This window comes from Miscanthus floridulus, chromosome 1, assembly GCF_019320115.1.
Source record: "Miscanthus floridulus cultivar M001 chromosome 1, ASM1932011v1, whole genome shotgun sequence".
NCBI lineage: Eukaryota > Viridiplantae > Streptophyta > Magnoliopsida > Poales > Poaceae > Miscanthus > Miscanthus floridulus.
The window spans coordinates 97,052,460-97,065,854 of NC_089580.1; the positions used below are offsets into that span (position 1 = coordinate 97,052,460).

Consider the following 13,395-nt stretch of genomic DNA (forward strand, 5'->3'; position numbering starts at 1 on the left):
GCAAACATCCGGTCAACATCAGTAAGGTTCTAGAGAGCAGTTTTCGTGACCGAATTCGTCTGGTCAGTGCTGACCGGACGTAGGTCAGAGTTCGGTCACAACTTAATGGCTCTGTGGCGGGGATAACTGATTGGAGCGTCCGGTCACCTTGACCGAAGCGTTCGGTCACCCCGCAGAGTGCTGACTCAACTTTCTAACGGTTCGTTTTGAATGAGGGGGTATAAATACTTCCTCTATTCATTCAAGGGACTCTTGTCCATTTGTTCAGCTGAGAAATACCCTTTAGAGTGCTAAGGAGAGCAAGAGTCTAGTGAGGTGATTGAGATTTGAGAATATAAGATTAAGGCCTCATTAGTGCAAGGAGAGTAGCAAGTGTGCATCCACCCTTTTCATTAGGCTTGTTGTGGTCAAGTGAGAGTTTGTGCTTATTACTCTTAGTGATCTTCATCACCTAGACGACTTGGTGGTGATCGAGAGTTTGGTGATCATCCGGCGGAGCTTGTGGAAGACCTAACTCAAGTTATGAGCGGTTGTGGGCGATTCACCGCGATGGAGTGTCGAAGAATCAGCCCGTAGAGAGCATTTGATCCTTGCGCGGATCAAGGCGGAGCTACACCCTTACGCGGGTGCTCCAACGAGGACTAGTGGGGAGTGGCGACTCTCCGATACCTCGGCAAAATATCGTCGCGTTCCTTCTCCTCCATTTACTTTATGCATTTACGTTTGAGCAATTTATTTCTTGTCTTTACATTCTTAGAATTGTCATGCTAGAGTAGGATTAAAATCTAGGGTGTAAAACTTTTGTGCGGTAAATCAATAGAAACATATTCTAGGCACAAGGGGTGAAGTGGGTTAAGTGTAGGGTTTAATTATTGCAAAGAATTTTAGAATTAACCCAATTCATTTCCCTCTTGGGCATCTTGATCATTTCCGTGCTTAAGAAGAAGCCCTTCTCATGTAGGTCGAGAAAACCTCCGAACTTTTGTCCCACCCATACATAGCGACACCACAGCTCCTGTGAGGCTAGGCTGGCCTTAAACCTGTGCTTTGGCGTGGGGCAGACCAGGGGATTTTTTTCAACGCGCCGATAAACTGCGCCTCTTCCAGCCAATAAATCCACCCTAGAGGGTTCGAAGTCTGGCCGGGAGGATGCAAAGTGCATGTTGGCTTGCATCATATATAGAACTACTACTCTGTAGATGACTACAGAATAACTTATTCTATAGCCACTTTGAGTTACGATAATTACTATGTTAATTTATGAGATTATAATAACTTCTTACTAAGTGGTTTACTATAATGTTATGATAAATATTCTCATGTGTCATAGTAACCCCACTATCGTAAATATGTATTGATATTATCGTAAATTAGTATATAAAATTATCGTAAATGGAGGTGGCTATGGAATAACTTATTTTGTAGCAGGTATATTCAGTAGCCAGCTACAAAATAAGTTATTCCGTAGCCACCTCCATTTACGATAATTTTATATACTAATTTACGATAATATCAATACATATTTACGATAGTGGGGTTACTATAACACATGAGGATATTTACCATAACATTATAGTAATCCACTTAGTAAGGAGTTACTATAATTTCGTAAATTAACATAGTAATTATCGTAACTCAAAATTGCTAAAGAATAAGTTATTCTGTAGCGGCTACGGAGTAGTAGTTATATATATATATATATTCCCTGGGTCGTCCTTTGCCTTTTCCTACACTAATACAGTGCCCCGTGCCCCTAGGGCCCTTCGATGCACGCCGATAGTCCATCTCGTGCCTCCGTTCCAGGGCACGAGGCCTCCTTATCCACACGGCCTGCTCCTCCATCGCCGCCGCCTCCGCACGACCTGCTCGCACTCCGTTCCTCCTTTGGACGGGTCCGCCCGCCGCCAGTGCAGGAGCCATCCCCATCGCCCCCTCCGCCTTCCCTCCTCCCCGTACCTGCTGCAGCAAGCGCGGATGTCATCCCCATCACCGCATCCGGCCTCCCTCCTCTCCGTACGTGCCACTGCGAGCACGAGCGTCGTCCCCAACTCCACATCGCCGCCTCCGGCCTCCCTCTTCCCGGTACGTGCCCAAGCGAGCGCGGCCGTCGTCCCCATCCGGACTCCGTCCTCCCTGTACGTGTACATGCCGCACCCGCTTTCTCTCCATGAGGTACTGAGCCGTTCAGTGTTCCTCTACATCATGCTGCGCTGGTGCCGCAATACTTGCCCCCTCTTGGCCAGCACCCACCAGCGGCCGTCTGCCTCTTGCTCCTCTGCTCATCTAGATATTGGAAGAAGGAGAACAGAGCTATTTCCCGTGTTCACAGTTCTTTAGTCTTCTTTTCTTGCAGTTTTTCGTGAGCCTTGACACTGAACTGCTGAATCAGTTTATCCTTTTACACGTGATTATTTACTCCAGTTTGGTACCAATCCTTTACATGGCTATTGTTTGCTGTAGTAGTTGACAACTGACGCAAGGCAATCATTGCCATTTCAGTTGAAACGATCCAGATCATTGTCCAGGTTCATTATGATTTGGTACCCAAAAAAAAAACTTTAGCTCATTGCCTCAGTACAAAGGGTATAATCTTCTATTTCCTAATGCAACCATTCTAACTGACCGATTACTTTTTCCCATAATGATTGAGACATCCATATTTCCTAATTATTTAGGAGTCGGTGATATATAGTCTTGAGGCTACGAATACTTTGCAACTGATCTGCATTAGGCTTTTAATAGTATGTGTGGTGCCTGCAGTTTCAGCAATACTTTGCATCAAACACCTAACAAGCGATTGATCTGCATGAGGCCTTTAATATTATGTGGGACGCCTAAAGTTTCAGCAATATTTTGCGCTAAGAACCTGACAATGACCATTGATATCCAGCTCCTCATCTGTAGATCATACTTAAATTGTTGTACTAATTAGCTTGCCTACCTACATAGTGTCACCAAACTTTTACTATTGCTACCACCATAAATCCATGAAACCTCTATTCTTAGTGAAAGTGCTGATCATCTCACAAGGTACAAAATGATACATTCTTGCTTTACACTGAACCCTTTTATTTTCTTCTATTAAAATAACAAGTTTGGCTTTCTGCTGTATGACAATGATGTGTATGACAGGTGATTTGTGGCAAACAGCTTATGTTTTCTACTTTGTATTTCGGTTAATTTACTGCATGAAACGATTTGTCATTAGTTTCCTTAATCATGTTACCTCTTTTCCATCTGGAGTCCTAACACTTATATGTAATTGAAGTGATATTTTAGAATATAATTTACCAAAGCCATAAAAGAGTGCAAAGTTGCATGATGTTATATTCCATATGAAAATGTCCACAATAACTCTTTGATGGCTTCCCGCTGCTTCATACATCACTGTGATTTTTATGAATTTATTTACATATTTGGTTGCTGCAACCATCACATGCTGTTTAGCCTATGAAACATTTTATCACAGAATTATTTTTTCGCTGCACCAGAAATAGGTACAAAATAAATCTAGCGTGCTACGTGGTGATGGTATCCCATATGTATATACATAAATAAATGTCTTAACCATCGTTTGGCCATGCGTGTGTGCTATTCTTTTGCCTCATAGGAAGGCCTTACATGGTGTCTACTTGATGGTCTGCAAAGAGAGACCGCTCCAAAAAAAAAAAGGGTTTGTTCTGTTTCCCTTTTGTCTGTTAGTCTGACCTATTCTAAATCTATCCTTTACATGAATGTTCTTTTTTTTTCTAACTATCACACTTCCCATTTGAATTCATGGTTGTCCTGCCGGTCCTGCCGGTAGTCTCAATTTCTAATTACTCACCAATTATAGAGCAACAAGGTTATATGGGGTGCCCTCCCTTTGTTACTTTTGCCTGTTCATCATCAGTATGCACCTCATTATTTATTTATACAGATTTAGGTTCCACAACGATTGGCAGTAGATCGTAGAAAAAATTGAGCAATGATATGGCAATATGAACGTTGTACAAAGGGTGATATATTCTCCATGTCCATTTCGTATTTCTTGCTGATTATGGTCAACATATTCATTTGTTGGCCTTTGCATGGCTACTGGCCAGTTCTGCAAAATAGGAACTGCATTCAGCAGCCTAATCCATCATCCTGCTCAATTTGCTTAGTTTTGGTAAATATAATCTTCATTTAGTGTGCTATGTCACATCATCGTGCAATTTTGGTGTTCAACCAACAAGCATTTGTCAGTAAAAATTGTTTGCTCACGCTCAATACATCCTGGGCCACATTCCTTGCCGTGCTGTGCAGGAACCTAACACTTCAGTTTTCGCTCATTTATCTATACGTGACCTGAGAATATATTATTGTTTTGCGCACTTAAATCTGCTCTTTTTTCTTTACATAACAGGACTTTGCATGATGGTGGCTGACCATGCCTTCAATATGTGTTCACATCTACTGTGTTCCCTCGGCTCATACACCAAGATTGTTTCGCTTTTGATTTGTAAATCGTTGGCATCAGGCCGAGGCACAGGCTAAGCAATGAGCTAACAGATTATTTAGTTTTGTTTTCCTTAATACACAATTATATTCTTCATCAAACGATTTCAGCTTTTCAAGACTACTTGCTCTTCTTATATTTGTGCTGAAACGTTTTGTATATTGTCTAACTTTCATTATTTCCCGAGTATATTTGTGTTTACATAAAATATACATTTAACATGAACCTTTTAATCTCTTTTCATCCTAATCGAGAACTAATGTACATAAGCATGTACTGATATACTACTCTTGCTCACGCGCGGGGAAATGACTAGTAAATATTGATGGATCGATCCTAATAATCATACGAATCTTTAGTTTTCCAGGCCACCTCCCGAACGGTAACCTGCTACAGTCTACAGCTCCGGTCACCCTCATCCACTCCAGGTCGTACGGAACCCGCCTGCCTACCAACAGCAGCGCCCGCTACAGTTCATACAGTCCCGGGCCATGTTTAGATTGTAAAAAAATATCAACCTGATGAATATTTGGTAAATATTGTTCAATCGTGGACCAACTAAGCTGAAAAGATTTATCTCGTGATTTCTAACTAAACTGTGTAATTAGTTATTTTTTTATCTACATTTAATACTCTATGCAAGCAACTAAAAATTGATGTGACGGAGAGAGAGTGAAAAAACGAATTTGGAGGTGATCTAAACAAGGCCCCGGTGTGGTTCATACAGTTCCGGTACTTCCTTCCGTTGCCGTACGATCTGCTGGCTGGACCTCCCGTGCCCGTCCGATCCGCGGCAGCCATTCGCTTGCCTCAGGCCGCTCCACCCGACGCCGCCGGCTCCTCGTCACTATCGCCGCGTTGTGGATGGATGGAGTGCCTTTATGGTTTGCAGCATTCGATCGATATCGTTAGCGTTGGTAGACTTGCTCCACCTAATAATAATAACTAGCTTTAAAACACTTCTCTCTTGAGGCATGCGTGCATGTTTGTACCTGCCTGCCACACATGTGTGGTTCCACTTTTTCTCTAAATGGAGACAGAGAAGGATCTATAGTCTAGGTATGCAGCAAAGCTGATGACAGTGACCACAATTTATGAGGACGCTACTCTGTATATTTATATATGATGCTGGCCAAAGTTTGAGCAGGTCGATCGATCTTCGACAAAAAAAGAAGAAGAGAAGAAGTTTGAGAAGAACTAATAATGGCGATAGTCTGTTGCAATCAGTTTTTTAGACAATCGTTTATTGTAATTATTTGTGGTATTATACCTCTCATTCTTAATTATATATGTGCTTCAGCCATTTTTTGTTATAATTTCAGCCTCAGAAAGGACTGGAGAGATGTCGATGTCTGATTGTGAATAACAGGGTGATGGTAGCTAATTAAATCTAGGAATCTGTGAATTTATGCAGTAACCAGGCCACCATATTGAGCCATTGTTTCATGGTCCATGGGTCCTTCCAGGTGACGGTGGGTCAAGAAGACAGCACGGGTGTCTGTTAATCGCGTCTTCCAGGGATCGAGTTAGCCAGTCAGGGATCAAGAAGACGGGTGTCCCTACTTTGCTTCATCGCTCCATCGTAGTTTTTTTTGCAGCGTCTCAGAGCTAATTAAATAGGTTTTTAGATGAAGTTAGTTTTTCATAATAAATTATATTAAAGCTTTGGTCTCTATAATAAAATAGTAGGGACAAGCAAATCTATATCCAATCTTAAATAGTCAAAATTTGTTTTCTCTGGCCACACGTGCTCGGTTGTTTCGAGTCATCCGCTCTTCTGAGTGTGTTTCCAAGTTGTGGGGTTTTTTTTATCGTTGTGCTCAGATTTCTAGATTTCCAATTTGCTTTGGTTTTGGCTGCACATTTCTTATTTTTTTATTGGTTTAGATTTCTGATGTGCTTTCGTTTTTTTTCTCGATTTTGTGTTTCCCATTTGTTTTTGTTTCTTGCGCTTTGTTTATTTTTTTTTTGTTCCTCTCAGTTTTTTGTCTGTTTTTTCTGTCCAATCCCTCAAAAATTCAAAAACAATTAATAATATAACATTATGGATCCCTGAAAAAGCAACATCAAGTTATTCATGTAGTTTTGATTAGGAACAAAATTTATTTTTATTAAAATTAAGGTCTATCGATGATCTAACTAATTAAATTCTAAACTAAAATTCTGAAGTTTGTTGTCTAGTTCAGTATAAGGGTTATCATGTGCAAAATCAAATGATGGCTCCCATCATACTATTGGTGGACAGACCAATTCCTTGACATGTCAGCAAGTAACTCCTTGCCTACTGTTAATCAGAGATTAAAATTATGTATCTTCATAGATCCTCAAATAAAGCTCCATATTTAACCGTAGTAACACATGGATAGTATGAGTTACACTATATTTATATCTAAATATTTATGTGCTTTGCAACAGGCAAAAAACTATTAAGGTTGTATTTTAACTCAATATATGCTTAATAGGACGTTATTATGTTATTGCCAACATTAATTTATACTATCGATATCATGGTCATTATAAAATAAACTATACTTGAAATTTTATGGAAAGAATAAATCATAAATAGATATGTAACATTCATGTCATAGTTTCTCAATAACATTTGATACTTTTTTCTTCTATTACAATGCATGAGCATATTTGCTAGTGTAAAAAAAGAAATGAGAGAAACAAGAATGAATAACAAATTCTTGTTTAGCATGCCTACGATTCGGATTATATTGAGAGCGAAGATACTTAAGTGATTCATGATCAGAATGAATAACAAATTCTTTAGGCCACAAATAATGACGCCACGTCTCTAAAGAACGGACAAATGCATACAATTCCTTATCATACGTAGAATAATTCAGAACATGGCCATGCAATTTTTCACTAAAATAAGCAATGGGTTTACCATCTTGCATCAAAACACCCCCTAATACCAACTCCACTAGCATCACATTCTAACTCAAAAGTCTTACCAAAGTTTGGAAGTTGCAGCAATGGTGCGTGTGTGAGCTTGTCCTTCAAAGTGTCACAGGACTCCTCATGTGCCTTTCCCCAATGAAACACCACCCCTTTCTTCGTCAACTCATGCAATGGGGCAACAATGGTGCTGAAATCTTTGACGAAGCGGCGGTACAATCCTGCAAGACTAAGAAAACTTCTCACCTGTGTGACGGTTTGGGGAACCGGCCAGCTCTTTATGTCTTCAATTTTCATCTCGTCCACCTCAATTCCCTGTGGAGTTACAACATAGCCAAGAAAAGAAACTCAATCCGTGCGAAAGATGCACTTCTCAAGGTTACCAAATAATCGTGCATCATGTAAAGCATTAAAAACAGCACGTAAGTGATCCATATGTTCAATAAAAGACTTGGTGTAAATCAATATATCATCAAAGTAAACTACCACAAAACGACCAATAAAAGCTCTTAAAACCTCAATCATTAAGCGCATGAAAGTGTTAGGTGTATTTGTCAAACCAAAAGACATTACTAACCACTCATACAACCCGAATTCGGTTTTAAACGTGGTTTTCCATTCATCTCTAAGTTTCATTCTAATTTGGTGGTAGCCACTTCAGCAAGTCAATCTTGGTGAAAATTATAGAGCCACACAACTCATCAAGCATGTCGTCTAGCCTAGGAATAGGATGACGATACCAAATAGTAATATTATTGATGGCTCTACAATCAACACACATACGCCAAGTTCCATCTTTCTTAGGAACCAAAAGTACAGGAATGGCACAAGGACTAAGGCTTTCACGTACATACCCACGGTCCAAAAGGTCTTGGACTTGCCGCTGAATTTTCTTAGTCTCCTCAGGATTGGTTCGATAGGCAGCACGGTTGGGCAAGGTTGATCCCATAATCAAATCGATTTGATGCTCTATCCCTCTCATAGGTGGTAGCCCTCAGGGATATCTTAGCTAGAAAAATTTCCTCATACTCCTACAAAAGGTTAGTGACAGCAGGAGGCACCGAGCTAACAACATTATCAAGTGAAAACATAGCTCGTTTGCATACCAAAGCATAGCAAATATCATCATCAGAAATTTTAGCAAAGTCACATTTTGTTGCAAGCATAACACCGCCCTTCAATTTAATCCCCTCGGCCTTAGAATTAGATGTAGACTTATCCTTTTTAGGTGAGAGAATAGAATTAGCAACTTGCTGATTTTTAGATTAAACATCATTCAAACTAGCAGTGCGTTCTCTATCAGCTTGTACAATTTGAGCAGGGGTCAAAGGTGCCAAAGTAATTTTCTTTCCTTTATGCACAAAGGTGTATTTATTACTTCTACCATGGTGTGTAGCATCATTATCATGTTCCTAAGGATGACCCAATAAGAGTGAATAGGCTTGCATAGGTACCACATCACAATCAATAGAATCAGCATAAGAACCAATGAAAAATGAAACTCTACAAGTTTGTGTTACCTTCGCTTTTCCAAAATCATTTAGCCACTGAATATGGTATGGACGTGGGTGCGGGCGTGTGGTCAAGCCAAGCTTCTTGACCAAATCAGAACTCACCAAATTATTGCAGCTACCTCGATCAATAATGACATTTGCTCAACGGTTGCTGATGACAAAGAAAATCTAGAACAAGTTATGATGTTGTAGCTTCTTAGGTTGCTTGTACTTGTGAGCTGAGCACCCGCTGTACAATGATGCTCCTATAGGCCGTCGTGGCCTCATCACCAAGGACTTCGCTGTCCTCCTCATCTGTATCTTGGTCTTCTTCATCTTCAATGTCAGAGGTGCTGATGTAACTATCTTCTGTAGCAATGTATGCCCGCTGACTTGGGCAGTCCTTCTGCATATGGCCAATGCCATGGCAGTGGTGGCACTGAATGCTCGAAGTGCGTCCCGCTGATGCAACGGATGAGGCACTCTTGGTAGGCACCTATAAAGAATTTTTACCTGAATTTGAAGGTCATGCAGGAGGTGCCTTAGGTGTAGCGGTAACTCCAGAGGTTGCTGGTCGCTTGCTCGCTGGTGGAGGTGCCCAAAAAGTGGTTGGCTTGGTCAGCCCTAAAGATGGTGCCGAGCGTGGCGTGTATGTGGTGCTGACCTTGCTCTTGCTCTGCTGTTCACGCCCCTGCAATTCCTTTTCTACAAGCATAGCGAACTGAAACAACTGGTTAACAGTGTTAAATTCTTTATAATCAACAATGTCTTGAATCTCGCGCCTCAAACCCGAATAAAAATGACAAATGGAATCTTCGTTCCCCTCCACAACACTACAACGCATCAATCCCTTTTGGAGCTCACCATAGTAATCATGTATAGATTTCTCTCCTTGTTCTAAATGCAAGTCTCTATGATAGGAAGGAGGAACAAAATGATCACGCATAGATATCTTAAGTTGTTCCCACGTACCAGGTAAAGCATCCAGTGCAGCTAGCCCATTCCACCAAATAATGGCAAAATCCTTAAACTCACTAGTAGCTTGTCGAACTCTATGATGCTCAGGCACAAGGTGGGCACTAAACTTTTGTTCTACCGCCATCTCCCAATCAAGATATCCCTCAGCATCATAATGACCGAAAAAAGATGGCATTGTGAACTTAATCTTAGCATAAGGATCATCAGGGCACACGATGATTATTACCTTGATGGTGGTGGACACCACCCATACCTATCGTGTTGCGGCGAAGATGTCGTCGTAATCTTGCTTGTCGAAAGGCTGCTCGATCTATGTTCCCATTGGCATCATATGTCGTGTCTTCTGGCAAGAGACCATCAGTGTTGCTGTCGGAGACGTCATTGTTGACCGCCACCAAGGTTTCCAACTCAGTAACCTTGTCAATTAGCGTGGAAATTTGTTTGTCCAATCTCTCCATGCTGTTGCCAATGTTGAGTTCAATGAGTGCATCAGTGACGGCCTTCCTGATGGCCTCATTCATCCTTTTTGGGCATTATCTACAACAACTTGCAATTGCTCTTGGCTGACACACTCATTGAAATCCTTGGGACTGTTATCTCTAGTCGATCACCTTCTGCCATTGTAAACACAAAAACAGAAACAAACGGTGAAAGTTATCCCTACCAAATGACTACGTGGTTGCAGTGGTGTCACTTTTCAAGCAAATGGAAGCATCTTACCAAGCTCTTACAAAGTTCTTACCAACGCAAGCAGTGGGCGGTACAACCGGCGGCTGGTTCGTGATACCTGTGAGGCAGTGGTACCAAGATTGCAAGGTCATTTTTCTGTACTGATCTGAAGAGTTTGTGGAGCTTGGAAGGCATACAAAGAATAATATGTATATTTGGAGCACAAGTCAGTAACAGAAAGTAATGTTGAATTATAGTCCAAAGTACTTATTCTCATTGCTGGTCTAAAATGCTCCAAGTGCCAGGTGTGTGACAACAAGTATAGTGGATAGCAAGAGCAACACAAACAAGGAAACAGACAGCACACACTAACACAACTCACTTTGGCCTTCTCTATGTGCTCCTCTAGATATTGTTCCTCTTTTGCCCCTCTCTTTTTTCTATTTTTTGGGTTGTCGTTGTTTTTTTGGGAAACTTTGACTTTTTCTTTTTTGATATTTTTATTCACTTAGGAGCATAAAAGAAGTAACCACAGAAAATATGAGCTTAAACAAGTGAAAGGTGTGGCCTGTGGAAAATTCAGAAGATGTGCTCAAAATTGACAAAAAGCTTTTGACCACGAAAAGAGGATCTTGTGACCAGTTTTTGACCAAAATAATTTTTTGACCTTGGAAGCACCAAGGATGGACGGATCCAATTTTTTTTTTCTGATCGATTTTGATATATGGAACGTCGAAATCTGAGTTTGTATGCGAAATCTAGACCAATTTTAAGAACTGACTTCGAATTAGAGGACAAAATAGAAACAACGCACACAAAATTGGTCACAACAGCAAGGATTTGATGGAAACGATGGGGAAAACACACGAACTAGACTCTAACACAACCAAACCCACAACAAGACCTCGATCAGGACACAAACTCAACACGACGAACTCTAAAACTGAAATATACAAAGGCTATAGCGCGAAAGGTTCTAGGATAGAAAAAAGAACGAGTATGGCACTGGACTATGGGACAAAAGCGAAACACTCAAAACTAGGGGATACATGTGAACCTAACCGTATACCTTAGCACTGATTACCACTTAATGGAAACGGGGATCCCGATCTTCCATCAGGCAGTGTTAACTATCATTGTGGCGAAGAATGACACACCGATCCGGCTTCAGATCGAAAGATCAAATCCTGCAATCTTAGCACCACAACTCCTCTGGTTATCAACCGAGACATGGATCCGGTTGACCTCACCAAGAAGGCTAATCCCTGCCTGCACAACGAAGAACACAAGCAAGAACAAGAAAGAAAGCAACAAAATTGCAGATGAATGATTAATCTCACAAAGTTGGGGTCTCACAAACCGATGAACGATGAAACTATTCTTGACAGATTAGTCTAAGCAAAACCCAAAACCTAATGATAGCTGGTGGTGTATGATTATAAAGGTCTTAGGGTCATCGCCTACCCTGGACAGCGCCCCCCTAATGGGCTCAAAGACGATACATGGCCCATTAGACCAAATACGGTGATGCAGCACCTAGATAGATTCTGGACGCTGACTTATTTTGACAATTCTCATGGATTCCAAAGAGCTTTTGACTGTGAGACCACTTGCATTGACTTCCTTATCAAATTATCTTTCTAGCCATATGTGGATCGTCGAAAACGGAGTCCGGATGCGTCCTAGGTGACCAGTTTAAGGCAGACTGGTCCTGGAGGCCGAGGCCTGACTCGAAATCATGTTGGACCGGGTCTCTTGTTTCTGTTGGATGTCCTTGCTGGTCATCATCGCCTCCACCACTTCCTCTAAGTCCCTCATGACCCTCTCCAATGTTCCTAAGCAAGATAACATCATTAGGTAGTAGTCTATTCTCAAAAGTATGAAAATGATCGCTTAAGAACGAGCTCACCTCTAAATTGAGTTGACGCATTCGAGCTCGGGTCATTGGACCTTGTATAACGGTTAGAGGATCAACGGGTACATCCAAAGGAGTGATGTCCTCATCAATTCTTATACCTTATCACATTAAATGTTGATTATATATATATGCTTATGCTTGTAATCATATGTGACTAATGTATGAAATGGTTGTGAGGTCATCAAAACACCTTAGACACATCTAGAATGATAAATGGAACAATGTTTATATTCATGACATAGACCAAATTTGTTTCTATGTGTTGGTTTCATTTGAAATGCCATTTTCATGATACTAGTTTGACCAAAGTTGAACAATAGCTTAGAGTGTTTGCATGGCTATGTGACCTAAATAAAAGTTGTAGTTCTTGTCATGGGTAACAAACTTTATTTAAGGGTCATGAGCTAATTCGGTGTCTAACATGGTCAAATAGAGCTCACAAGTGTTGAAGCTGTTTTCAGTTTCAAAGTACCTCACTTTAGAGCTTTGTAGTTTGAAAACCATTGAGAATTAGATGATGGTTCCTAAAGCAAAGTTGGAGATCTCACATAGCTCTACAATTGTTATTAAGTTTTCAAAAATTCACCACGGATTAGAAGTTATAGAGTCACGAAGTCGCGCTGTCAGTCGGGTTCAGCGGCGTCTAAACCGGCGCCGCGCGCGCGCATCGTGGCCGACCGGCGCAGGCCGCACGTACTGTGTGGTGGTCGTACGCCGGGCCAGCCCCACCGGTCAGGCCGATGCGGGTAACAAAACCACGCGACTCTGCTGCCCTTCTCACTCGCCTTACTCTGTATCTCTCTCGCCTTCGCCACGCCCGAGCGGAACCGAGCACCGTCGCCATCGCCGCCGCACCCTTGCCGAGCTCGCACACCACTGCCACCATGCCATTGTGCAATTGCTCACGCACACTGCTCGGCCATCACCTCCTCCACCTCACCGACCCGCCA

At 41.5% G+C, this 13,395-nt stretch overlaps 1 long non-coding RNA gene across 1 annotated transcript; it reads left to right on the plus strand.

Moving 5' to 3' along the window:
* Positions 1-1,736: 1,736 nt before the first annotated feature.
* On the plus strand, positions 1,737-4,658 carry LOC136490095 (uncharacterized). Its single transcript, XR_010767511.1, has 2 exons — positions 1,737-3,673; positions 4,388-4,658. It is a non-coding gene; the product is annotated as an uncharacterized lncRNA (long non-coding RNA).
* Positions 4,659-13,395: the final 8,737 nt, after the last annotated feature.